The sequence below is a fragment of the Pongo abelii genome, chromosome 4 (genome assembly GCF_028885655.2).
Source record: "Pongo abelii isolate AG06213 chromosome 4, NHGRI_mPonAbe1-v2.0_pri, whole genome shotgun sequence".
Classification (NCBI taxonomy): Eukaryota; Metazoa; Chordata; class Mammalia; order Primates; family Hominidae; genus Pongo; species Pongo abelii.
In genome coordinates, this window is record NC_071989.2 from 73,034,003 (window position 1) to 73,060,601 (window position 26,599).

The 26,599-nt window shown below is 36.1% G+C and overlaps 1 long non-coding RNA gene across 2 annotated transcripts in view; it reads right to left on the reverse strand.

Annotated features, from left to right (window-relative positions):
• Positions 1–26,235, reverse strand: part of LOC129059279 (uncharacterized) — an 85,691-nt gene extending 59,456 nt beyond the window's left edge. The window contains exons 1-2 of one of the 2 annotated variants that reach the window (XR_008525073.2): positions 26,182–26,230; positions 4,271–4,335 (exon numbers count right to left, since the gene is read on the reverse strand). This is a non-coding gene — a long non-coding RNA (uncharacterized LOC129059279). Of the gene's footprint in view, positions 1–4,270; positions 4,336–26,181 lie in introns of both variants that reach the window. The other variant, XR_010140157.1, reaches the window with a different exon arrangement.
• Between the last annotated feature and the right edge of the window lie 364 nt (positions 26,236–26,599).

The window sequence follows — 26,599 nt, forward strand, 5'->3', positions numbered from 1 at the left end:
AAGCCACCATTATAAGTAAGACCTGGTTCGAGGCTGGGGACAGATGCCTGAGTGAAGTGACTGACTTCCAAACTACTTGACAGCCATTTAGTTTGACAAGCTGGGGGATAAATTTGGGATGGGTTTGAGGAGGATAAGAACAGGGTAAAGGACTTGAGTTGTACATAAAAACAACTGCAATGAGCCCATAAGCCTATTCATTAATGTCTTAAATATATATTGTCTGTTTTCATTTTAGCCATTCTAGCATGTATGGAGTGTTATTTCATCTATAGTTCTGAATTTCATTAAAGTTTTGACGTTAAGCATCTTTTATTTCAATTTTTGAACACTTATTTGTACATCCTCTTTGGAGAAATGTTTATTCAAATCATTTGTCCACCTGTTAATTAGATTATTTGTCTTTTTATAATCAAAGAGTTAAGGTTAGTTTATATTCTGGAAACAGGTCCCTTATGAGATATATGATTTACAAATATTTTCTCTCATTCTGTGGGACATCTTTTCACATTCTTAATAGCTTCATTTTCCACAAAAAAAAGTTTTTAATTTTTCTGAAGTATAATTTATCTATTTTTCTGGTGACATACCAAAGAACAAACACATAAACAAACAAAAAACATTTTACTGTCTTTTATATTAATATTTACCTATATAGTTACCTTAACTAGATTCAAGTTATGGAATATTGTGCTTTCATTTCAGCCTGAAGGAATGCTTCTATTTAGTATTTCTTGCAGAGCAGGTCTTCTAGTAATAAACTCCTAATTTTTCTCTTTTTCGGAATTGTTTAATTTCTCTTTTATTTTTGATGGATAGTTTGCTGTACATAGAATGCTTGGTTGGTAGCTTTTTTCTCTCAGAGCTTTGCATTTGTTATCCCACTACCTCTGACTTCCATTGTTTCTGATGAGAAGTCAGCTGTTTATCTTATTAAATATACCTTGTAAGTTATAAGTCATTTTTCTCTAAGTGCTTCAGGATTCTCTGTCTTTGTCTTTCAATAGTTTGATTAGGATGTGCCTAGATGTGCCTCTCTTAAAGTTTGTCTTATTTGAATTTTGTTGGGCTGCTTGGATATGTAAGCTAATGTTACTAATCTTATTTAGAAAGTTTTTGGCCATTTTTTTTCAAATATTCTTTCTGCTCTCTTCTGTCCTCTAGGATTACCATAATGCACATGTTGTTTCATTTGATGGTATCTTACAGGTCTCTGAATGGTTCTTCATTTTTCTGCATTTGTTTATTATTCTTTATTTATTTTGTTTTTCAGACCTGTCTTCAAGCTGATTCTTTCTTCAGCTAGTTTAAATCTGCTGTTGAATCCCTCTAGTGAATATTTCATTTCAAGTGTAGTAATTTTTAACTCCAGATTATCTATTTTGGTTCTTTTTTTTTTATAATTTCTGTCACCTTAGTACTATTTCCTATTTAATATAGTCTTTTCTCATACTTTAATTTTCCTAGACATAGTTTGCTTTTGTTCTTTGAGCATATTCATAATAGCTGTTTTGGAGTCTCTGTCTAGAAAGTTCTACATCTGGGATTTCTTAAGGGATGTTTCTATTGACTTTTTATTTTCTGTTTATGGGCCACACTTTCCTGTTTATATATGCATCTCATAACTTTTGTTGAAAATTGAACATTTGAATAGTATAATGTGGAAAGTTTGGAAATCAGATTTCCTCATTCCTTAAGATTTGTTGTTGCTGCTGTTTGTTGTTGTTGCTGTTTATCTGTTTATTAATTTTCCTAGATTACTTTAATAAGACTCTATATTCTTTGTCATGTATAAACACAGAATTTTCTTCTTAGTTTAGTTGTCAGTTAATGATTGGACATAGGTTTACTTAAATGTCTTGAATCTTTAAGCACTCCACCCTTTGCCAAGGGGATCCGTGTATGTGTTGAGGTATGCCTTTAATATTCCAGTCACTTAGCACTTTGAAATGACCTTTACTGTCTATTGCACAGAGCTTCAAGGTCAGTCATAAGGGAGAGATTGGGTCTTTTCAGGTCTTCTCTGAACATACACACATTCCTGCACATAACAGCATAAATCCCTAGAAATATACTGGAACTTTTCAAAGTCCCCTATGTACACCTCATTCCTAAATTTTTATGTTATGTTTATTGGCAGCTTTTTGTTTTCCCCAATTTGTATTGCCACCACAAGTGGCTGCAATGTTAAACAATTGCTGCTGAATGTTTTTAACAAATTACTTGGGGTTGGGATTTCCTCACTGATTGAGCTCTGAATCAGGTCAAATAAAGGCAAGACTGCTATCTTTTGAAAATGGGCTTTACCAAGAGCTACCAGACCGATCAAACAGTAATCATTCTCTGGAGATGGGGCTTTATGGGGAGCTCCAAATCTTTTCTACCCCTACAGTGGTTATTAGATTGCTGATTTTTACATCTGCTTGGTACTGAGTCTGATGGTTTTTAAGGCTACAAAAGAGCTAGGGAGAGGGGAATACAAAGGAGGCAAGTCAAAATACCACAAAGCTCATGGATCTTACAAAGATTCAGACGTTTTTCCTATATAAATGTTTCTCATATTGTTGCAAGACTTTGGTTAATTTCTAGCATCCTAACAAACATTTTGACACCTTTTGCTAGTATTCTTATTGTTTTTATGGAAGAGTTTGTTTTTGGAAGTCCTTACTCTGTCATTAAAGAAGTGCTTCTTAGAGTATTTTTAAATTAAAAAAATAAATTACATTATCTGACTCATAATTTTATGTAGTCACTTTATATGTCTCTTAAATATTTTTCACTTCCAGAAAAGTTTTCTGTTTAAACAGTATTATCAACCTTTATGCTATTCCCCATGAGTCATTACATTGTTCACATTTAGAAACAGGAAAAGATTGACTAGCAAAACTTCATCTCACTGGAAAGCAAAAACTGTGATATATGAAAAAATTTTACTCAACTCTTTCCAGAAATCCAATGTAATATATTAAAGCTATCACTTATAATATTTAACACTAAGCTATTACTTTTAATATTTATTCTCTCATTCATACTTTTGTCAAAGCAATTATAGAAGGCAACGGTTTCTCTAGAAACGTGCCACCTGTCTTAAGACGAAGCATTTGCTATATAAATGAAAGGCTGTACAGAATATTATTTTTAAAAATTAATTACCATTCACATGGAGAAACTCTCGAGAAAAAAATAAAAGTATTATTACTACTTATTCTATATCAGTCTTGACTATGATTATTATCATGGCTAATGTTTGTTAAGCATTTATTTTGTGTAAGTAACTACACTGAGTGATTTATATTTAATCATCAAAGCATTAGGTGTTATTATTTGCATTTTACTGCTAAGGAAATTGATGTTTAGATGCATTAAGTGACTTGCTTAAGGTCATAAAGGTGGTAAGCAAAAGAACCACCCCCATTTGCTGCTGAAGGCCACTACCATCACCACTGCTGTGACTCTCAGTATACCTCCTGTTATGTAATTAATTCTAATTATCTTCATCTTAGAAAATCAATTCAAAAGTAAAAAATTAACATTGAAGTAAACAATTTTGGTTAGCCAATTTCAAATTAGATGTTTTTGAAAGACCCCCTGGTAATAGTGGAATGGTTATTAAATTGACATGTTGCCTTTCTGAACAGGAAGCAGTAGCATTCACTGAATTTTTTTTTATTCTAACATCCAAGACAAATCTGAGTATTAACAGACAAAGCTTAAAAAGCATTGTAATTTTTGTCCAGACACTTATTTGGAAAAGTGGGCATAAAATAAGTTGGAGGAATTGTGTATCTGTCATATCAATTGTTACAATGATGTATTATAATTGTTCTTCTTTGGAAAACTGTAAATTATGCTAGCTAAGATGTATCAAATATCAACATTGTGCTACTGATTATTATTGATGCCTACCCTTCTGCAAGACATTCAAGTATGAGCAAGAATAAAATGGCATAAGGAAATAATTATATATACAAGAAATGTGTATGTTATAGATACATGCATACATACATACATACAGACATATTCAGGCATACCTTAACCATAACTCAGTTTCAGACTACTTCAATAAGGGAACATTGCAATAAAGCCAGTCAAAAAAATTGCATTAGCAGTGCATATAAAAGTTATATTTGCACTATTCTGTAGTATATTAAGTGTGCAATAGCAATGTCTAAAAAAATTACATACTTTTAAATACTTTATTGCTAAAAAATGCTAACAATCATCTAAGCCTTCAGCAAGTGATAATTTTTTGGCTGATATAGGGTCTTACCTTGATATTAGTGACTGCTGATCAGGGTAGTGGTTGTTGAAGTTTGGGGTGATGGTGGCAGTTTCCTAAAATAAGAAACAATGAAGCTGACCTCATTGATTGACTCTTCCTCTCATAAAAGATTTCCTTGTAGCATGTGATGTTGTTTGATAGTATTTTACCCATAGTAGAACTTCTACAATTGGAGTCAATCCTCTCAAAATCTATGGCTGTTTTATCAACTAAGTTTACGGAATATGCTAAACCCTTTGTTGTCATTTCAACAATGCTCACAGCATCTTCACCACGAATAGATTCCATCTCAAGAAACCACTTTTTTTTTTGCTCATCCATGAGAAGCAACTCATCAGTTCAAGTTTTATCATAAGACTGCAGCAATTAAGTAACCTCTTTAGGTTCCACTATTAATCCTATTTTTTTTTTTTTGCTATTTCCACCCCATCTGCAGTTATTTTTGCCATTAAAGTATTGAATCCCTCAGTCATCCATGAAGGTTGGAATAATCTTCTTCCAAACTTCTGTTAATGTTGATATTTTGACCACCTCCTGTGAATCATGAATGTTCTTAATGGCACCTAGAATGATGAATCTTTTAGAAAAGGTTTTCAATTTACTTTGCACAGATTCATCAGAGATACCACTATCTTTTGCAGCTGTAACTTATGAAGCACATTTCTTAAATAATAATACTTGAAAATCAGACTTACTCCTTGATCCATGGGCTGCAGAATGGATGTTGTGTTAGCAGGCATTAAAAAAAAAAATTAATCTTATATATCTCCATGAGAGCTCTTAGATGACTAGGTACATTGTCAATGTGCAGTAATAGTTTGAAAGACGTCTTTTCTTCTGAGCACTAGTTCTCAACAGTAGGCTTAAACGTAGTCAGCAAACCATGCTGTAAATAGATGTGCTGTCAGCCAGGCTTTGTTGTTCCATTTATAGAGTACAGGCAGAGTAGCAAATCTCTTACGGGCCCTAGAATTTTTGGAATGGTAAATGAGCATTGGCTTCAACTTAAAGTCACCAACTGCACTAGCCCCTCACAAGAGAGTCAACCTGTCCTTTGAAGATTTGAAGCCAAATATTGACTTCTCCTTTCTAGATATGAAAGTCCTACATAGCATTATCATCCAATAAATGGTTATTTAGTCTTCATTTAAAATGTGATGTTTAATGTAGCCACCTTCATCCATAATTTTCTCTTGATCTTCTGGATAATTTATTGTAGCTTCTCCATCAGCACTTGCTGCTTCACCTTGCAGTTTTATGTCATGGAGATGGCTTCTTTCCTTAAACTTCATGAACCAACCTCTGCTACCTTCAAACTTTTCTTCTGCAGCTTCCACACTTCTCTTAGTCTTCACAGAATTAAATAGAGTTAGGACCTTGCTCTGGATGAGCCTTTGATTCAAAGGGGTGTTGTGACTTGTTTGATTTTCTATTCAGATGACTAAAACTTTCTCCATATCAGTAATAACGCTGTTTCTCTTTATTATGATTTATGTGTTCACTGGAGTAGAACTTTAAATTTCCTTCAAAAACTTTTCCTTTTTATTTACAACTTGGCTAACTATTTGATGCAAGAGGCCTAATTTTTGGCCTGTCTCAGCAACTGACATGCTTCCCTCACAATGCTTAATTATTTCTAGCTTTTGATTTAAAGTGACAGACATATGACTCTTCCTTTCACTTGAATACTTTGAGACTATTGTAGGTATTGTAGACTTGTTATTGGCTTAATTTCAATTTTATTTTGTCTTAGGGAATAGGGAGGCCCCTAAAGAGGTAGAGAGATGGGAAACAACTGGTCATTGGAGCAGTCAGAATATACTGAATATTTATCAGTTACATTTGCCATCTTTTATGGTTCGTGATGCCCCAAAATAGATACAATAGTAACATCAAAGATCACTGATCGCAGATAAACATAACAGATATAATAATAATGTTTAAAACTTAAAATATTGCAAAAATTACTAAAATGTGAACCAAAAAAATGAAGTGAGCACAAGCTTTTGGAAAAATGGTGCTTATAGAGTTGCTTAAAGCAGAGTTGCTACAAACCTTCAATTTATTAAAAAATGCACTATCTATAATGTACAATAAAGTGAAGCACAATAACAAAAGTGCGATATAATGAAGTATGCTGGTATACTTTCTTTCTTTCATTTCATGGAACTGATTTCCATACTATCATATCTTCACTAATGTCCAGTTGTCTTCTTAGTATTTACCACAACACTTGGTATTAATCCTCTTTTTAAATGGAAATTTTTCAGAAAAGGAAATGAATTTTTTTGAAGTATTCCTACCTGAATAATATGGTTTGATTAAGCTCCTTCTCTCTTGTCTCTAATCTCATCCCATGCCTAATATGACCCAAAATCTATCCAAAGGTCCTTAGTCCTAACATGAGGACTTCTTTCTTAATCCTTTCTCAAAAATTCCTACTTTTTAAACTCATATGCATTGACTCTTTATTTTAGGACTGTGAATTTGTTATTTTTTCTCATTTACGTAGTGTAAAATTTATTAGCTTTTATAAATAAATCTGGTGTGCCATTATTTCACCTTTGAAACCATGAACTTGAAATAATCCAATGTTGAATAGTAGAATGTTTCCCAAATGTCTCTCTTCAGTCACCTTCACAATTTTTTCAAAATGTACATATTCCCTAGATGTAATAATTCTCTTTAAATAGGGTTACTTCTTTATATAAATATTATAAATGGGAACTGTAAATAATTACCCAATATTACTTCCCATAAATAGAAAGTAACCACAAAAATAAGCACAATGAAAACAAATAAATTATTTAAGTCTACTTAGATACTGGTTATTTCCTGTAGTTTATTCTTCTCTTAAAAGGAGAGTTTAGCAAATGTTGGCAGGGGGTGATGACTAGTACTAAACTCAACCTTTCTCTTTGATTTAATTTAAATAGAAGTATTGAAAGAAAACTGAACAGAAAAACACACATTTTGTAGTTCAATGCAATTTGATCTGTGGTTCAAATAGACTTAAATCATCTCCATTGCCAGTATGGTAGGTGCTCACCTTTTGTGGTCACTGATCTAACCTGCAAGTCTCAGTGTACAGTTGAAGAACCATAGACCCATAGGCATTGAGAAACTTGCCCAGGGAATGCAGGTCATCTAATTCCCAGAATGGAATTCTTTCCACTGCTTCATGCTTTCTCATCTAAGTATCAAAACTTGAAGCTGGTCCAATACGAAACTGTATACCCTACATTTCAGTTTATTTTATTATATTGAATTGTATCACATGAAAAGAATATTCTTAAAATAGTAATAAGCAACATGTATTGAGTATTCTTGCTTTTCAGCCCTCACATAAACTCTACAGAGTAGTTGCTATCATTTTCTTCACCCACTAATGAAGCGACCAATACTTAAAAATAGATTAAATAACATGCTGAATTTTCTTAGCTCTTAGCTTTTACTGCACAGTAAATGAACACTGAGGTTGGAGATACAGGGAGAAGAGATACACGGTTGAATACGTGTGTAAATCTCAGCACCCAAGTCTGAGTTCTTAACCACTACAATATACTTAGGACACATTTTCATTTGGTTATTGGGATTTTTTTTAACTGAGGAACGACTATTTATGTTAGATTGCATTATTACAATCCACTTTGTGCTCTTCTTCAGTGTGTAATCTGAGGTTGAAGTTTAAAGTAGGAAAAAATAAACTAGGTCCTAGAATTTCTCATCAGTTACAACCATGCCCACATTTCCCTTGGGACTTTTGAAAAGTAATTCGACACAAACCATGTTCAGTCTCAGGAATCCTTGAGTGTGTCCCATTTATTGTTTGTTTGTTTGTTGTTGTTTGTTTGTTTATCAGAGACAAAGTCTGGCTCTGATGCCCAGGCTGGAGTGCAGTGGTGCAATCACAGAATTATAGCTCACTGAAATCCTCCCACCTCAGGCTTCCAAGTAGCTAGGACTACAGGCGTGCGCCAACACACCCAGCTAATTTTTTTTTACTTTATTTATTTATTTTTTTTTTTTGGTATACAGACAGGGTCCCAAACCCCTGGCTTCAGGCAATCCTCCTGCCTTTCTTCTAAAGTGCTGGCATTGTAGATGTGAGGCACCACACTGGCACCATTCATTGTTTATTTGTTCCAAACCCAAGAACTCTTTCTCTACTGACAAAATCTCTCAAGTAACTCCAGAAATGTTCCCATTGCTCCGATTCTGCAGGTATGCAGGTATCTCACTATAGTGAGATAGTCCTTAAAATCAATCCTGTGCAGGACAAGTCCAACTTGCTTCCCACCCCTCTCAAGGCAACTCCAAGCTATAAACAGGCATTCACTTACTAACCAGGAAATGCAATTTCACAGAGACTAGCACTGGATTAAACCCAGGGAAACACCCCTTTTCCTTATCCTAGGTGACTTCACATTCTGTAACTTCTCCCCTAACATAAGGAGAGGAACTTTGTCATCGAAAAATACTCAGTTCCATAGCAATGAGAAATCTAATCCCTAAGACCTCCTTACTTATTGTCCCAGGCCCCCAAATTCATTTGCAAATGACTTCTAGGCAAATACAAAAACATCTTATACTCTTTCTGGTATAATCATTAAGAGTATTTTGCATACTCTGTCCCTTTGGGGTCTTTCCATGGTAACCCTTACTCTGCTCTGAACGTGCCCCTCAAAATTCATGTGTTGGAAACTTAATTCCCAATGCAATAATGCCAGGAGATGGGTTCTAATAGGAGATGTTTAGGTCCTGAGGGCAGAAAAATGAAGGGATTAATGCCACCATATAAAGAGTTTGGGAATGGGTTTGTCCCGTTACCCTTCTGTTATGTGAGGATCCAGCAAGAAGGCCTCCCCAGATGCCAGTGCCTTGATCTGGGACTTCCCCGCATCCAAAGCTGTGAGAAATAAATTTTTGTCCTTTATAAATTACCCAATCTGTGATACTCTGTTATAGCACCACAAGCAGAATAAGACAACCCCGAAGCCCTAAGTGTGTGCCGCTTGTAAAACTCTTTCTAATTTTCTAAACTCTGTGCTCCTTGTAAGTAAGCACTCACTTAGAATATTCTCCTTCTTGGGAAAAAAAAAAGATGGATGCACTTTATGTCTGAATTATCATTTCTGATTTCTTCAAGAATCCCTTGGGGATTTTTAGCTAAGAATTTCTCCAAAAATGTTTTTAGCAGAAGTTTTACTAAGCCCCTTAATTTCCTAACTATATGTAGGTCACTGTCAGATATGCTTTGCTCTATGCTTGTTGGAAACTGAATAGACTTGGGGCCATACTGACTTTTTAAATTGCTTACAATGACCAGTTTAAATCTAGTAATTCTTGAATAAGGTCCAATCCTGCATACTGTAGAATCACCTCTTCCATTTAGTACTTTCTTTGTAAACCGGGGAAAATGGATCTGTTCTTAGTCCACGATCCAGAAGATTTATGACCAGGTTTTTGGGCCATTTGTATTCATTTAAAAATTCTTAATCTGCTAAATATAAAGGGAGTTCCTAAAATCAAATAACAAAAAGAAATTGCTATAAAACAAACTGCTTAAATAAGACTACAATAAAATAATCTCTTTTGCACAGGAGGTTTAAACACTTAGATTAAGCAAACTAAGCAACATGAATAGGAAAACCTTTGGTTAACTAGAGTGGCTATTACTCAATTCTTTTAACAAATATTGACTGAGTACATGAGTATTATCTGCAAGGTACTATGTTAGAAATTATGGGTGAGAGATGGGTACAAAATAGCCTATTCTCTTAAAGAGTTTGCAATCAAGTTAGAGATATATGAGCCCTTCATTAATGCCTGTAATACAAGGTGTCATTGCCTTAGACATGTGACCAGCTAATGGCTTTGAAAGTTTAGAGGAGAAAGGGATTATTTCTAGCTAGGGAAAAAAAAGGTACAGCAAAGCAGATAGCTTCGTGGTAGATAGGCCATGATGAATAAGGGTGGAAGGAAGTCTGTAACAAAACCAAAACAAAACATAGATACATAGTGCTATTTTAGGAAAATGGAATGTCATTGTAAGTCTAGAGATGGCGGAAGCAACGCCACAGAAATGGAGTGTAAAATTTGTGTCAGAGGCAGTGTCAGTTAAAAGGTTATACCCAGATGGCAAAGGATATTCATTTAATTCATCTATCCATTCAAGAAATATGAGTTATGCAGTTCTTATATACCAGGCGTTGTACTTGGAAATACAGCAACAAAAAAATTAAATGGCTCCATCCACAGAGCTGATAAACCAGAGAAAACAATCCTTAGAACATGCTATTTTTACTTAGATCTAAAGGATGTGTGGCAAAGGAAGGATGGGGTAGGGGACAGAATAGAGAGTGCCAGGCTGAGAAAATTGCCTGGAAAGGACCCAGAGCCTAAATATAATTTGGGACCTAAAATAAGATTTAAGATTATAGAGGCTCAATATTAAAATGGATTAAAATTAAGTTTTTCACCTACCTATTTATCATACTTTTACTTCTAATTCTACCTGTTTGTTTAACAACTCCCATATTTTCCTTGCTTATAACTTTTTAAAAACACTGATAGGAAACTTTATTATGAAAGTTTGGTAACTTGAAATCTCAGAGGAAAAAAAAACGCAGCAAGCAAGCAAGAAACCCATCATGTCTCTAGAAAGGCTAAGATAGTAGGACATGAGAAAATCTGTCCTAGCTGCAGGGTTTCTCAGGAAACAGAAAGAATGTAATATTCTGAAAAAGTTGAACATTAATAAAATCTTTTATTCTCATGCACATTGGGGGGAATGAGAAGTCATAAATCTGGATCAAAATATATTACTTTGAAATAAGCTTAAGAGATGACTTTGATCTATTATTCAAATTCATTCTAAAAATATTTATTAAGTATGACTATTTTTGATCAAGAGCTGCCCAGGACCCCAGAAATAAAGTAGTTTAAAAAAATAGATCTAGCGCTTCCTCTAATGAAGCTTACAGTATCATGGAGGAGACAGATACTATCCAAACAGTCAGAAAAATGCATGTAAAAGGTGTTACTGTGAAAAAGTGCCATGAAGAAGATGCACACAGAGCTGAAAGAGAGCACAGGAAGGGCATTCGATGTAGTCAGAGAGCTCAAGGAAGACTTTCCTGAGGAAGGCCTAAGTGACTTGAAACATAAAGGATGAAAATGAGGTAAGTAGGCATGAAGGGGAAGAAGCAGCCCTTGAGACTGAGTGATCAATAAATACAAAGTCTCTATGGTAGGAACAAGCATGACAAATGCATAGGACTGAAAGAAAACCAGGAGTAAGACAGGAGTGGATGTAGGTAGACCAAAGGGAAGGCATGTAATTAAGATAAAAAATAATGGTGACTTGGACTAGGGTGTTGGTGGAGTCAGGATGCAGAGAAGCAGTCAGATTATGAATAGTTCTCTCTGCAGTCAAATCCCTTGGCTTTTGAGGATGGTACAAGTCCCCAAGTTACCATGAACTGGCTCTGTCTTCTCTATGTTTCGTTAGGATCCTAAGTTTTAACCATGGAAAATTGTGGAGAAGGTCATAGCACTATATCAAAATCCAGGGCACCTGGGGTGTGTGAGAAGAACAGAGACACACGCAGTTAGAATGGCAGTCAGGAATAGGTCAGAGAGAGCTAGATGGCCATGTTTTAAGGCATTTGGACTTTATTCTAAGGGTGATGGGGAGTCAAAATGTTGCTAAGCAGGGAACTGTCATAATAAAATTTTACCTTTTAATAAGTTTATAAGTTTTATTGCTGGAGAGTGAGAATTACTGAATGTTTTTCAGCATACAAGTAGCTAGTTCTTAGGGAAATTAACCTGACAACATTGTGCAGGATGGTTTGAAGCTGTAGAGAAGAATCTGGAAATAAGAAAATCAATTGAAAAGCTATTTTGATAGTCTAAGAGTGGGGCAACAAATGGTCAAAATTAAGCACTGAAAATGAAGTTTTTTTTAAAGAATAAGGGATGAAGATTCAGGAAATAGATCACTAGTTTTTCTTTAGAAGCTTATATAACTGTTTGGCACAGTGTCTTACAATCGACTTGCTAAAATGTGATTCTGATAATTGAGGAAGTTTAAAGTCATATATTTAAATGAAACTTACATATCATTTCTTATAACTACATCAGTTTGTCAGCAAGTCCAAGAGTACGGAGTAAATTTGACATCTACATACTTATTAATATTGATATTGTATGGGTATGGAAATGGTCTAGGGTAAGTTGAGATGGGTGGCAGAATAAGTTAGATTTCTGTGGATCCAGCACACTTCCTCCATGTCAGAGAAATGTGAGTCCATAATTCAGGAGTAAGGCGACTTAATGACGTTACTTCATGAGTAAGAACAGCTTAATGAAGAGCAAAAGGTAAGTGCTTCAAAGCCTACAAAAGGACTGCCTTTTTTCCATCATGAGACCTGAGACAATCACCATTCAGCATTGCGTTGCACCGCCTTTCCACTACCAGTCAAAAGTTACACTTGAAATTGGAGGTAAATGAGAAGTCCTTTCAAGTTTTAATTTTAGAAATGTAGGACTCCCTGTATACTACAGGAGTAGCAGAGAATCCAAGGCTTTTCATCCAGATATGTACAAAGGGTTGCCATAACACAGAATCATTTACTCACTGGGAATGTGAGACTTTGAAGAGGATAGCAAACTGAGCTGTCTTAAACAATCAAATCATCTTTGGATAATTTCAGCTTCTTCTTTTGTCAGGTAATGATTAAAAACTTGACAGGAATAATGAGTTTGTGTTAGGTTTTATGTTAATTTTAATAGGATAATCAAATAAGAATTGTTATTCCCTGTATTCAGAGAAAAATAAAGCTGCTCCATGGCAATAGTGTTGCTCTAATTTATAGTTCAGGCTTCAAATGACATTGATTCGAAGACCTATATGATGCAAACTACTCAACCAGTACCAAATGTTGACTCCAAGAAGTCATAGCCCCACCCTTGTAGTGGGCTTCACATTCTTTCTTTTCCATAGCAGGTGGCCTCTTGAGAACCATGAGGTAACTTTACTGATGTTCTAAGGACAGAGGAACTTGCCTTTGACAAAGGTTCTTTGAGGAAAAGTTCAGTGTTGGACAGAACATCCCAGAAGGACCCCTGGTCCTACTTTCCCATCCACTGTTGCACATCAAACAAGGATTTGGTTAAGATTATCTTGGCAGGCTTTCTCTTTGTTAGATATTTTTAAAATTTCTTTAAAGAAATATAAAATTATATTTGTGTGGGGAAAATTGTTATACCACAGGTTCAGTAATTGCTACACATTTACAATGCTTTAATACTATGGGAACTCATGATAAAAATGATGGGGTATTCATTTCCAATGGAGAGTTGAGTGAATTTCCTTTGCACTCCCTTTTCACTAAACACTCAAACAAAGAATATTAAAGCAATACTTTAGGTGTAAGCTGGGACACTATCATTCTAAACTGGAAAAGAAATTTCAAATGTCCAGAATGGAGACAAATCTTTGCCAAGAATTACATTTGCAGAGAAGTATGTGGTTTTCCATAGTCAAGAAACACTAAATAATATTGTTTGAGCCTGTTCTCTATATTAATGATATTCTAAAATAATATCTAGTTAAAATAGTTTTTAAATAATTAACATAGCAAATATATAGTCTTTTCTTTAGTAAATATATGATATAAAATATGCTTTCAGAGATATACAATTAAAAATCAAGTTATAGTTATGCATTGCTACTTCTCCAGGCACAATCTAGTTTTATCAAGACATCAATGTTCTTGTAGTGGGCACTACTCCTAGCAGATAGAATCCATTCAAAATTTCTCACAGCCAGATGTCCAATTAACCCTTTCCTATTTAAAAAGTGCTTTGATCAATTTTATGATGATTTTGCCCACATAGAAATGGACCTATGTCCAATTTTATAACATAATTGTGATACAAAATTGAATTTCATATATGTAATTACATATGATTTAAATTTAACTTCAAAAATATATCAGTGTTAAAGTGATTGATAACTACATGAGATGAGAGTGATAGAAATGTTGTAGTATCTAGGTGGGAAACAAATGTAAATGTAACTTCTGGTTTGTGGTAAAATGATTGATTAAAATCTGGCTTACAATAGACCTGTCCTTAATAAGATTGGATTAAATCAGCTTTGCCTTCTTCATACGGGGAATTGCTTTTGCTTTTCTTATGCAACAATTCTAATTAGAACAACCACCCTCAGATACCATTTGTTCAATAGCTTCCCTTTCATTGCAGTCACTAAAATATGCACCCTTTCATTAAATGGCTATGACATTTTTGAGCATTTATGATCCTAATTTAAAGGAGAAATATATTAAAACTGTTCCAAAACACTGAACACTTTTTATTTACATTCTTTACAAAGGTGAGATTGGAAAGAAGATTTTACATTCTTTTATAAAAGGCTAACTAAAAACAGAACTGAAATTACAATGAGACAAAACTTGAATATGTTATTCTTTCAAAAGGAGGACAGAAATTATATTTTTGGATGATTTCAGCTTCTTCTTTTGTCAGGTAATGATTAAAAACTTGACAGGGATAATGAGTTTGTGTTAGGTTTTGTGTTAATTTTAATAGGATAATCAAATAAGAATTGTTATTCCCAGTATTCAGAAAAAAACAAAGCTGCTCCATGGCAACAGTGTTGCTCTAATTTATAGCTCAGGCTTCAAATGACATTGATTCGAAGATCTATATGATGCAAACTATTCAAACAGTACCAAATGTTGAGAAAAATTCATCCTAAGTCACCTCTATCCCTCTTGGTTTGGAAACCCAAGTAATCATTAATAGAATGGGCCATTTGTTCATTTGTTCATTCAAGCATTCATTCATTCAGAAAGCAGCTCTCAAGGACCTACATGCAGCGATAGGCACTGGAACATTAAAATGGCAATCAGGAGATGGTTTCTACCCTCAAAGTCTATAGGAGAAGGTAGGCTTAGGGGAAAAACCAACAACATATTATGAAAAGTACCTTCATCCAGATAGGTACAAAGTGTTGCCAGAACGTAGAATCATTTACTCACTGGGAATGTGAAACTTTAAAAAGGATAGCAAACTGAGCTGTCTTAAAGAATTGCCTCTCAAAAAAGTATGTTGTGCCTCTTTAGAATGTAACAGGGGTTATAAATTCAAGATTCTACAATAAGCAGGTAATATAAATGAGTGAAGACCATATTCTGTCCTGAAGGGGCAGTGATATGATTATTGTGTAAGAATGTCACCCAAGCAATACTAGATCTTTCAGTTTTCCAAAAGAAACTTGAAATCCAGATTTTTAAATACCAGTTAACGATCAATATTTTGAAAAGCCGTATTTTAGTTCGGGCTGCTATAACAAACACCATATACTGGGTGTCTTATAAATAATCGAAATTTGTTTGTCACAGTTCTGGAGGCTGGAAGTCTGAGATCAAGGTGCCAGCACGGTCAGGTTCTTCTCAGAGTCCCCTTCCAGGTTGCAGACTGCCCACTCCTCACTGCACCTTCACATAGTGGAAAGAGCGGGAGAGAGTTCTCTGGTGTTTCCTTTGTAAGAGCAATAATCCCATTTATGAGGGTGCCATCTGCATGGCCTAAATTACCTCCCAAAAGTCCCATCTCTATCTAATACCATCACCTTGGGGGTTTAGGATTTTAGGGACACAAACATTCAGTCCGTAACACCTTGTGTTAGACAAAGGAAATGACTATGGGACAGATGATCCTGCTGGCCAGTGGTTTGCAACCTCTAGTGTATCCCTTCTGACTAATAGCACCCTAAGGTGACACACGGATAAGAGTTCATGCACTGTTATTTGCAGACTGTTTCTTCCATAAAAGCTCTGAGTTATAAAAAAAATTACTCATCTTTTCCATATTTGTGGGAACTTCCTACAAACAGCCAAGATGCTCCAGCAACACAAATTTTGGAAATACATGGCCCGGTGGAAAAGAACTATGACTCTTTTGGAGAAGCTTCAACCTTCTAATAGAGTACTATTTGATTTAAAAAATAATATTTTAATTGGTCTATATAGACTTTGGTAAGCATAAAGAATTAAAGTAATTCCTAAAGCTAAGCAATTGACTTACTTTAGAGCTACAGCTGTGAGACCCACTGGGAACTATTCATGGGTGCAGCAGGCCGGGTCTTTGTCAGTCCTACACAGCCACCTGATTCACTCTTCTTTTCTATGAAATAATCTCTCCTTGGGAACTTAAGCATGGCTTCAGCACAGGAGTAAGCAAGAAACATGCCATTTATGAACAATGCATCTCCATGAAGAAAAGAAATTACCTGAATTTTCACCATTATAAGCAAAGCAGATGGAGTGCAAATTCATAGTTGTGATGCTCTTAAGTGCCTAGCCAGACAAAGGGCCACAATTTTGTGGTTCCAACCTTACTGCTATTATTAGTTTTTCAGTTTTTAGAGAGTTAGCATAAGGGAAAAACAGAAGCAAAGAATTGAAATGGTATCAAATGAAGCATAATTCTAATAATCCTATGAAGCACAATTTTGCAGTTCTTGCAGAATGTTCTAACATCCCACTCACACAGATGTCACCGAAAGTAACCAGTCAACAAGTGGAGGTGGGTTCTGTGGTGAACCATATGATCAGTCAGAAACAAAACTGTATTAATGCAAAAAACAATTTCAGATCCAGCTATCAAATTTTGGAAAGCTCTGAATATATTCAACATTGGCAATGCGTGGAATTATTTTGTTTGCTTCTCCCATTAATTCTTAGGTTTTAAATCTGAAGAGCTATTCAGAAAGAAAGAAAAGAGGAAAGAGAAAAAGAAAAGAAAAAAATTATTATTCCATTCCATACCATTGGACTGTCTTATTTCTGGTTATGACCACTGGAAAGTAAACTGAAGTGTATCCCTTTGTGAATGAATAAGTACTTGATAGATAAATAATATTCACTAGATTTTTGACAATAAGGTGAGGAAAGAGGCCCTCTTTTTATTGCTAGTGTACATAGATACAAATTTTGGAAAGGAAATGTGGCATTTTATATCACAAAATCCTTTAAGTCTACACTTTGGATACAAGTTCACTGAGAATTTATCCTAAAGATATAATAAATTATTTATCATCACTAACGATGGAAAACAAACTGTCATAAATAATAAATTGGTTAGGTAAATCATAATACATTCACACAATGATGTGTCCCTACAATGAGGTAGATCTTTACAGTTTGTAACATGAAGAGCCGGTGATATGTTGTAAGATACCTATTGCATATAGTAAAGTAGTGAAGAAAGCAAATTTAGTATAGGATGTGCAGTATTTTATATACATATACACACACACGTATATGCATGCATATATATACACACACATATATATACACGCATGTGTATATACTTGTATATATAATGCATATTTTTAAAAAAATAAAAGGGAGCAGAGAAGAATAATGTAAACAAGTAAAGCACAGCTTTCCAGAGGGCTGGGGAGAGAAAAAGAAGTGATGAATTCTGGTTCTATTTTACTTAGGCAATGTTTTAATTTTTCTAAACCATGTGTAGTCAGCTGATTAGACATGCTGGATTTGAAAAGTTGTGTCATTTTTCTCCCATCACCTCCTTCAAACATGACCTATGGGATTTTCTTTCCTGTGAGAGAAAATTGCATTTTTTCCCCATCACTTTCATGTATTTGAATGATTTTGTTTCTAATTTTAAAAGTTTCTCTCCAATATAATTGCAAACCTTAATCTCTCATCATAATAAAGACTATCCCTCCCCTGGTGCAATTCTAATCTCAACGATGGGGAACAGAAGTAACAAAGAAGGGACCTAGTCTGCCTTTTCATTCCCCTTGTCTTAGCTCTTTCCCTCTCTTCCCTGAACTGCCTCTCTTTCCCCCAGGACCACCATAGTGGTAGAGGACTGAGGCAGAAAGGGACAAAACAGCTTTTCTCAGCTGGCACAGGCTGTCTCACTCTCTCAGCTGTCCTGTATGCTGTCATAGCAGGCATTCGAATGCTGCTGTATCAGGCTGAATACATTTGTGCATTCCTCACACCTTCACAAGGCAAGGGCCGCCATATTGCCCTTAGTACTGAACCCTGGCTAGCCCTTGGGAGTCACCCTCAGCCTCAGCTCTCAGTGTGCACTTCTGGCCCCTTTCTGGTGATTTCCCTCACTCCTGAAGGGGGCAGCTCTCTTGAATGAGATCTTTAACAGACCATTCAAGCCCAGAATGACTGACTATACATCCTAGTTTTCTTAGCATGGCCTCAGTTTCTACCTGTTGTCCTGGCATAATTTTAATATCACTCTATCACTTTCAAAATTGCCCTGATTTGAATAATAAATTATATAATTAACAATTGGTAACATGTAAATAGTCTGTCAATAGTAGTCATCTATTGATGTTAAATTTCTTGATTTTGATAATTGTTTTGGGGTCATGTAGGTCAATGTCCTTGCTCATAAAAATAAATGATGAGGCAATAAGAGGTAAGAGACATGACACCTGTAACTTACTCTCAAATGGTTTAAAAAAAAAAACAAAACTTTACACATAGAAAGAGAGCAGGGAATGGGGAGAATGATAAAGAAAAAAACCCAAAAAACATAAGGCACATGTGGCAAATTTTAGCAGTTGATTAATCTCAGTAAAGGGAACACAGAAGTTCTCTAAGTTAGACTGCAGTTTTTTGGTAAGTTTTAAATTGTTTCCAAATAAAAAACCTTCAAAACCATTTTATGATTACCATATTCATTCCTGGCTGTCTTCTGCAGTAACCATTTGGCCAGAGGAAACAGATGCAGCTGAACAGGCTGTCTTCAAAATTGCCCTCTCCTCACTCTGCCATCAAGGGCTGCTTTTTGACCTTGCCCGTCAAGAGCCATCTGACTGTCCCCTTCCCCCCATCCTCAGGGAACACAAGTCAAGCCTTCCAAGTACTTACATGACTAGCAGCACAAGCAAGGCCTGAAACTGCAGCCCACCAAGCAGCCAGCAGGAGAATGTGAGGCCAGCCCCTTTTGCTTGCAAGTACTGTCTCTTCAATGGATTTGCTTATTAAATCCAGGTGGTGGTGGGAGGGAGAGGAGGCGTTAAATAGTTGAATGCCACTACTCTCTCTTCTTTTACAATTTCCCCTCAGAGAATGGATTTAAAATGCTCTTCTATAAGGCTTCTGGAAATGATACAGCCTGGAACAATCTGGTTTTTCTCAGCAAAGCCTGCACAGATATATCTAACTCCTTTTCTCAGTTGGAGCTTCAATAAAAATTCAGCCAAAGTCAATAGGGAAACGTCCCATTCTATGTCCTGCTCCATATATATGACTTCAGTGGCAGAAATATTTATGAAGATATTTGTATTTTCTTTGCATCACTGAAGAAGGATGATGAATAAAGCTATCTGTTTTTACTTTATATTTTATTTTCTTTCATTTCAGGAAGAAAGGTAAGTCTTGCCCTTATGTCAGTGATGTGAAGTGCACCTGTCTTTCTGGCTCTCATCTGTGTGAGCCTGATCTCACTGATGAGAATCAGAAAGAAACAGGCAGGGCAGGCATAGCTTTGATGGGGGCAAAGAAATGGAAACAGAAAGAGATACAGAGGATATTACTTCAAATTTGGAAAAATATGGATTTCTGAGGGTCCTAAGAGTGGCAGAGACCTATATCCTATTGCCTTGTTGATCCTTAGAACCTAATAAAAAAAAGTTCTATGATGCATCTATAGAGATTGGCCTCAAGGGATTCAATCTCCCAGCCTCATCTAAGAAACCTTAATGTCCCCCCATTTTGGCACGTAGAATATCAGAGTCATCTGCCTGACAGTGACTAAATAGGTTTGGATAAGAATAACAGTAGTAACCCTGAAAAGCTGAAAATTAAAGACATTTTATCACATAAAATTCTAGGGTGGCCTACGTTTATAAAACAAAGATGGCCAGGCACCGTGGCTCACCCATGTAATCCTAGCACTTTGGGAGGCTGAGGCAGGTGGATTGCCTGAGCTCATGAGTTTGAGACCAGCCTGGGCAATACGGTGAAACCCTGTCTCTACTAAAATACAAAAGAAATTAGCCAGGCCTGGCGGTGTGCTCCTGTAGTCCCAGCTGCTCAGGAGGCTGAGGCAGGAGAATTGCTTGAACCTGGGAGGTGGAGGTTGCAGTGAGCCAAGATCACACCACTGGACTCCAGCTTGAGCAACAGAGCAAGACTCCATCTCTACAAAAAAAAAAAAAAAAAAGACATTTTCTTCCATCACTCTCAGCAAACTATCGCAAGGACAAAAAACCAAACACCGCATGTTCTCACTCATAGGTGGGAATTGAACAGTGAAAACACTTGGACACGGAAAGCAGAACATCACACACCAGGGCCTGTTGTGGGGTGAGGGGAGGGGGGAGGGATAGCATTAGGAGATATACCTAATGTAAATGACGAGTTAATGGGTGCAGCACACCAACATGGCACGTGTATACATATGTAACAAACCTGCACGTTGTGCACATGTACCCTAGAACTTAAAGTATAATAAAAATATATATATATATATATAAAGACATTTTCTTTTTTGGTAATAAAATATTTATTGGTACTCAGTCACTTCAAATAGGCTTTCTTTTTACATTTATTTGTCTTTGATAGATTTTTAAATTTTATTTTTAATTGAAAAATAAAAATTGTATGCATTGGCCAGGCACCGTGGCTAACGCCTGTAATGCCACCCAGCATTTTGGGAGGCTGAGGTGGGCAGATCCCGAGGTAAAGAGATTGAGACCATCCTGGCCAACATGGTGAAGCCCCGTCTCTACTAAAAATACAAAAATTAGCTGGGTGTGGTAGCGCGTGCCTGTAATCCCAGCTACTCAGGAGGCTGAGGCATGAGAATCGCTTGAACCCGGGAGGCAGAGGTTGCAGTGAGCCGAGATCACACCACTGCACTCCAGCCTGGCAACAGAGTGAGACTCCATCTCAAAAAAAAAAAAAAAAAATTTTATGTGAAACAATGTGATGCTATAATACATGTTTCACATTGTGCAATCATTAAATCAGGCTAATTATTAACATATCCATCACATCACATACTTATCATTTCTTTGTGGTAAGAACATTTAAAATCTACTCTTCAGATATATTGGCCACATCATTATACTAGCACTATAATAAAAGACTCCTTTGTAAAGGTGGGTTTTTAAATTATAAATATAAAAATATGATTCTCCATATAGGCATACCTTGGAGATATTGCCATTTTTGTTCCAGATTAACATAAGAAAGCAAATATCACAGCAAAATGAGTTACATGAATTTTTGTTTTCCCTCTGAATACAAGAGTTATGTTTACATTATACTGTAGTCAAAGAGTGCAATAGCATTATGACTAAAATGTGTATATGCCTTACTCAAAAATACTTTATTATTGAAAAAGGCTAACAATGATCTGAGCCTTCAGAAAGTCTTAAAACTTTTTGCTGATGGAGGGACTTGCCTTAATGGCTGCTGATTGATCAGGGTTGTGGTTGCTGAAATTTGGGATAGCTGTGGCAATTTCTTAAAATAAGACAACAATGTTAACTGGTGACATTGACAACTTTTCATGAAATATTTCCCTGCAGCATGTGATACTGTTTGATAGCATTTTACCCATAGTAGAACTTCTTTCAAGATTGGAGTCAATCTTCTAAAATCCTGCTGCTGTTTTACCGCCAAGTTTATGAAATATTCTAAATCCTTTTTTGTCATTTTAACAATATTCACAGCATCTTTACCCGTAGTCGAGTCCATCTCAAGAAACCACTTTCTTTGCTCATCCATAAGAAGCAACTTCTCATCCATTCTAGTTTTATCATGAGATTGCAGCAATTCAGTCACAACTTCAGGCTCCACTTCTAACTCTAGTTATGTTGCTAATTCCACCACATCTACTGTTACTTTCTTGACTGAAGTCTTCAACCCCTCAAAGTCATACATAAGAGTTGGAATCATCTTATTCTAAACTCCTGTTAATGCTTATCTTTCACTTCCTCCCGTAAATCAGAAATGTTCTTAATGACATCTAGAATGATGAATCTTTTAGAAAAGGTTTTCAATTTACTTTGCACAGATCCATCAGAAATATCACTATCTTTGGCAGCTATAACCTTATTGAGCGTATTTCTTAAATAATAATACATGAAAGTCAAACTTACTCCTTGATCTATGGGTTGCAGAATAGATGCTGTGTTAGCAGGAATAAAAGCGACATTAATCTCAAATATCTCCATCAGAGCTCTTGTGACTAGGTTCGTTGTCAATGAGCAGCAATATTTTGAAAGAAATCTTTTTTTTCTGAGCAGCAGGTCTCACAGTGGGATTAAAATATTCAATAAACCATGCTGTAAACAGATAGGCTATCATCCAGATGGCGGTCATAGGGGCAGGCATGGGGATGAGCTAAAGTTCTTATCTTCTGCAGGAAACCAGAGAAGGCTTAGGAAGCAATTGCCTTGTGATTATTGAAACTTGCTCTCAATTCTGTGTATAGTAAGTCTTCTACCTAAGTTTCAATGGCTTTTTTGCCCTTTGTTTTCTCATTAACTTTGCAGTAACCAGACTACGTGTTTTATGCAATTAATATTTTGGGCCCCATTTTGAGGATTATGTGGAGGCTTAACTGTATCATGACACACATGCTAGAAAGACTAGACCACTGAATTGAAGTACACTGTATGCCTATGGTCACTAAGTAAACTTCACCAGATGATTGTTACACTAGCCTTCCCATTGGCCTGTCTGCATCTGCTCTTGCCTCTCTTTTTATTCTTAACAGAGCATTCAGGGTAATGCTATTAAAATATAAATTCGATTTAATCGGCTTAAAACTCTCTAAAGGCATCTCATCTCACTCACACGATGATAATCACATAGTACCTGTAAGGTCTTCTGTGCTGGTCACCTCCACCTCATCTCTGGGGATTTCTTTCTTTTTTTTTTTTTTCTTTTTTTAGACAGAGTCTCCCTCTGTTGCCCAGGTTAGAGTGCAGTGGCATGATCTCAACTTACTGCAACTTCCACCCCCTGGATTCGAGTGATTCTCCTGCCTCAGCCTCCTGAGTAGCTGGGACTACAGGTGCCCACCACCATGCCTGGCTAACTTTTTGTATTTTTAGTAGAGACAGGGTTTTGCCATGTTGCCTAGGCTGGTTTCGAACTCCTGAGCTCAGGCAATCCAACCGCCTTGGCCTCCCAAAGTGCTGGGACTACAGGTGTGAGCCACCATGCCTGGTGGGGCCTTATTTCTTATTATTCTCTTCATCACTTTGTAAACCCATGCTGGAATTCTCTGACCATGCCAGGCTCTCTCTGGCCTCAGGCTTGGATATTTCCTTTTTCTTTTGCTTTAAATGCTTTCCCCCAGATATTTTATGAACAAGGCTCTCACTTCCTTTAGGGTTTATTCAAAAATATCTTGTCAGGGCAAACTTCTCTGCTCACCTTCTATCAAAATTTTGACACTATACCCAACACAGCACATATCCTTCACATCATGGTTTTTTTTTCTCCTTAGTGCTTACTACCAGTGTATTATATATTTTATTTGTTTATATTGTTTACTGTTTGTCTTCCTCAGTATAAAATATTTGAGAATATAGATTTGTGTCCATTTTGTTGAATGCTGTGTCCCTAGCTCATAGAGGAGTCCCTGGCACACAGTAGGCACTAAGTAAATATTTGTAGAATGAATGTATAGATGGGGAAATGCTCTACTCAGTGGTGTGGTAGCCAAATCAGAAACACTGGCATCACTGGGAGCTTGTTAGAAATGCAAACTGTTAAGCCTCATCCAGACCTACTGAATCAGAAGCTCTGGGAGTGGCACCCAGAAATCAGTGTTTAAACAAGCCATTCAGGTGATCTGGATGAACAATAAAATTTAAGAACCATTGCTCTAGATTTCTGCCTCATCTGTGCTGCCTTTGGTACTGGATACACACACGGCCTCTCTTCAAATGAAGTAAGGCTGATGGCTTTTCTATAGCTAGATATTTACCTGTACATTTGAACTATTTTTCTAATAATCAGTTCCTTGAGAAGCAAATCAGTTATTTTACTTTTATTTATAAAAGATGGAATGTATCTATTACTTTAGGATTCAACCAACTCAATAAAGCAATATATCTATAAAGAAAATGGAACAAACTCAGATGTCATTTGTAAGTGGTGAATCCTCAAGTTACCTACAACTTTCACCTGACTTGGCTACAAATCAGAGGTTTCCATGATGCCCTCCTTGGGTTTCAAAATTTGCTAAAATGGCTCACAGAATTCAGGAAGACACTTAATTACAGTTTCTAGGTTATTATATAATGAAGGCTATGATAAAGGATACAGATGAACAGCCAGATGAAGAGGTACATAGAGTGAGGCTGAGAGGAGTCCCAGTCACAAGAGCTTTGTCCTGTGGAGTGGTTTGAGATACACTATCTTCTGAGCACATAGATGTGTTCATCAACCCAGAAGCTCTCTGAACTCTGTCATTTTGAATATGTATGGAGACTTCATTACATAGGAATGATTAATTAAATTATTGGCCATTGGTTATCAACTTACCCTTCAATCCCTCCTCCCTGGAGGTCAGGGAGTGGTGCTGAAAGTTGCAAGCCTCTGATCATATGGTTGGTTCTTTTGGCAACTAGTCCCAATCCCAAGGCTATCCAGGAGCCCACAGTCATCAGGCAGCTCATCAGCACACAAAAAGACATTACTCTGGATATCCCAAGGGTTTTAAGGGTTATATGCCAGGGAAGAGGAGGATCAAATATATATTTATTGTTATAAATCACAATATCACAATTATATTTCAAAGAGATAGTTCCCAGGTCCCTGAGAAAGACATTCCTGGTTTGTAACAGTAGTAAGAGGATTATTGGGCTTTTGAAAGATTTACCTACATTTCAAAAAGATAGAGAAGAACTTACAAGTTTTCTAAAGTAAATGCTTGAAGAAAAGGAAGAAGTTTCTTCCCTAGTTTTCAACAGAAAGAATTAGACTTCTTGTGTTTAATTTGCGTTTGCTTTTACATGTGCAAGTATATCTGTGACCATTTCAAAAATCTCAGGTTTGAACAATATTAAACATATTACAGGAGATTTTATTAAGGCTACAAACTTAAAGTGTGTTTTCAAAAAAATCCTTTATCTCTGATAAATGAAAATAATATTTGATTCTATCAATCTCTGTAGTTAACAATAGTAATGGTGATGACAATGATGATGATGATTGCTGGTGTTTTTGATCTCTGTGTTAAGTGCTAGGCACTGTGTGATGTACTTTACACGTTTTCATTCTATAAGGTAGGACCTATTATTATATTTACTCTACAGATGTATAATATTAAGAAATGTGCACAGAAAGAGGTAAGTTACTTGTCCTAAATCAACAAGTGGTTAAGTGTAACACTGAGGTAGTTTAAACTCCAGAGTCCATGCTTTTAATCCAAGTTCTGCTTCTTCTCACAGAATGTATGTGTCTTAACAGTAATAGAGATAATGGAGGTCATTGATTTTTAATAACGGCTCATAAGAACTTGGTTTGATCGCCCATGGATGACAACAGTAGCAAAAACCTGATGATCTGGTGTAAAAAGTAAAGTAGAGGTTCCTCTTCAAAGACTTTCCTCCCCATCTAATTAGGAATAAATAGTAACTTCTCTTAGAAGCAAATTTATTCAAAGACTTGTGCTAACATTCTTAAATATCTGCTAGCCATAATAAAGAAATCAAGGTACTTTATGTTCTTAGCTCCCACAATTGAGCCTAAATATTTGAACTGGCATGCTTATACTGGTCCAAGCAAGCATTAGATCATAGCCTGTTTCTCTTCCTTATTTGAAGGTGTTTTTACCTTTCTGAGCATTCCACAAGTTACTTCTTCCTTTCTTTGTTCTCCTCTGCCTTTGCCTCTTTTAAAAAGTTCTAAGTTGCTAGCCAACTGGGACAAATACAGAATGTGAGGTCCCATTCCAGCCAATGGAAACCAGACACAGCAGTAGGGTGGACTCGTCAGGTTATAAATGACCCTGTCTCCTTCGTTTGGTGTACTCTCGTGGCAAAACTGCTGGCGAGTGTACCCTTTCTGCAGAAAGTAAAAATGACCTTGCTGAGGAAATTAAATTTATGTTCAAGTGCTATTTCTTTATGGCACCAGGGAACAAGCATTTCTAAGATCTGGTCTAGCTCATGCCTTAAGTCTTCAGTCAAGAAACACTACTGGCGGTGACAGCCAAGGACAAGGGATGTCTACAAGTCTTGAGGAACTGCTA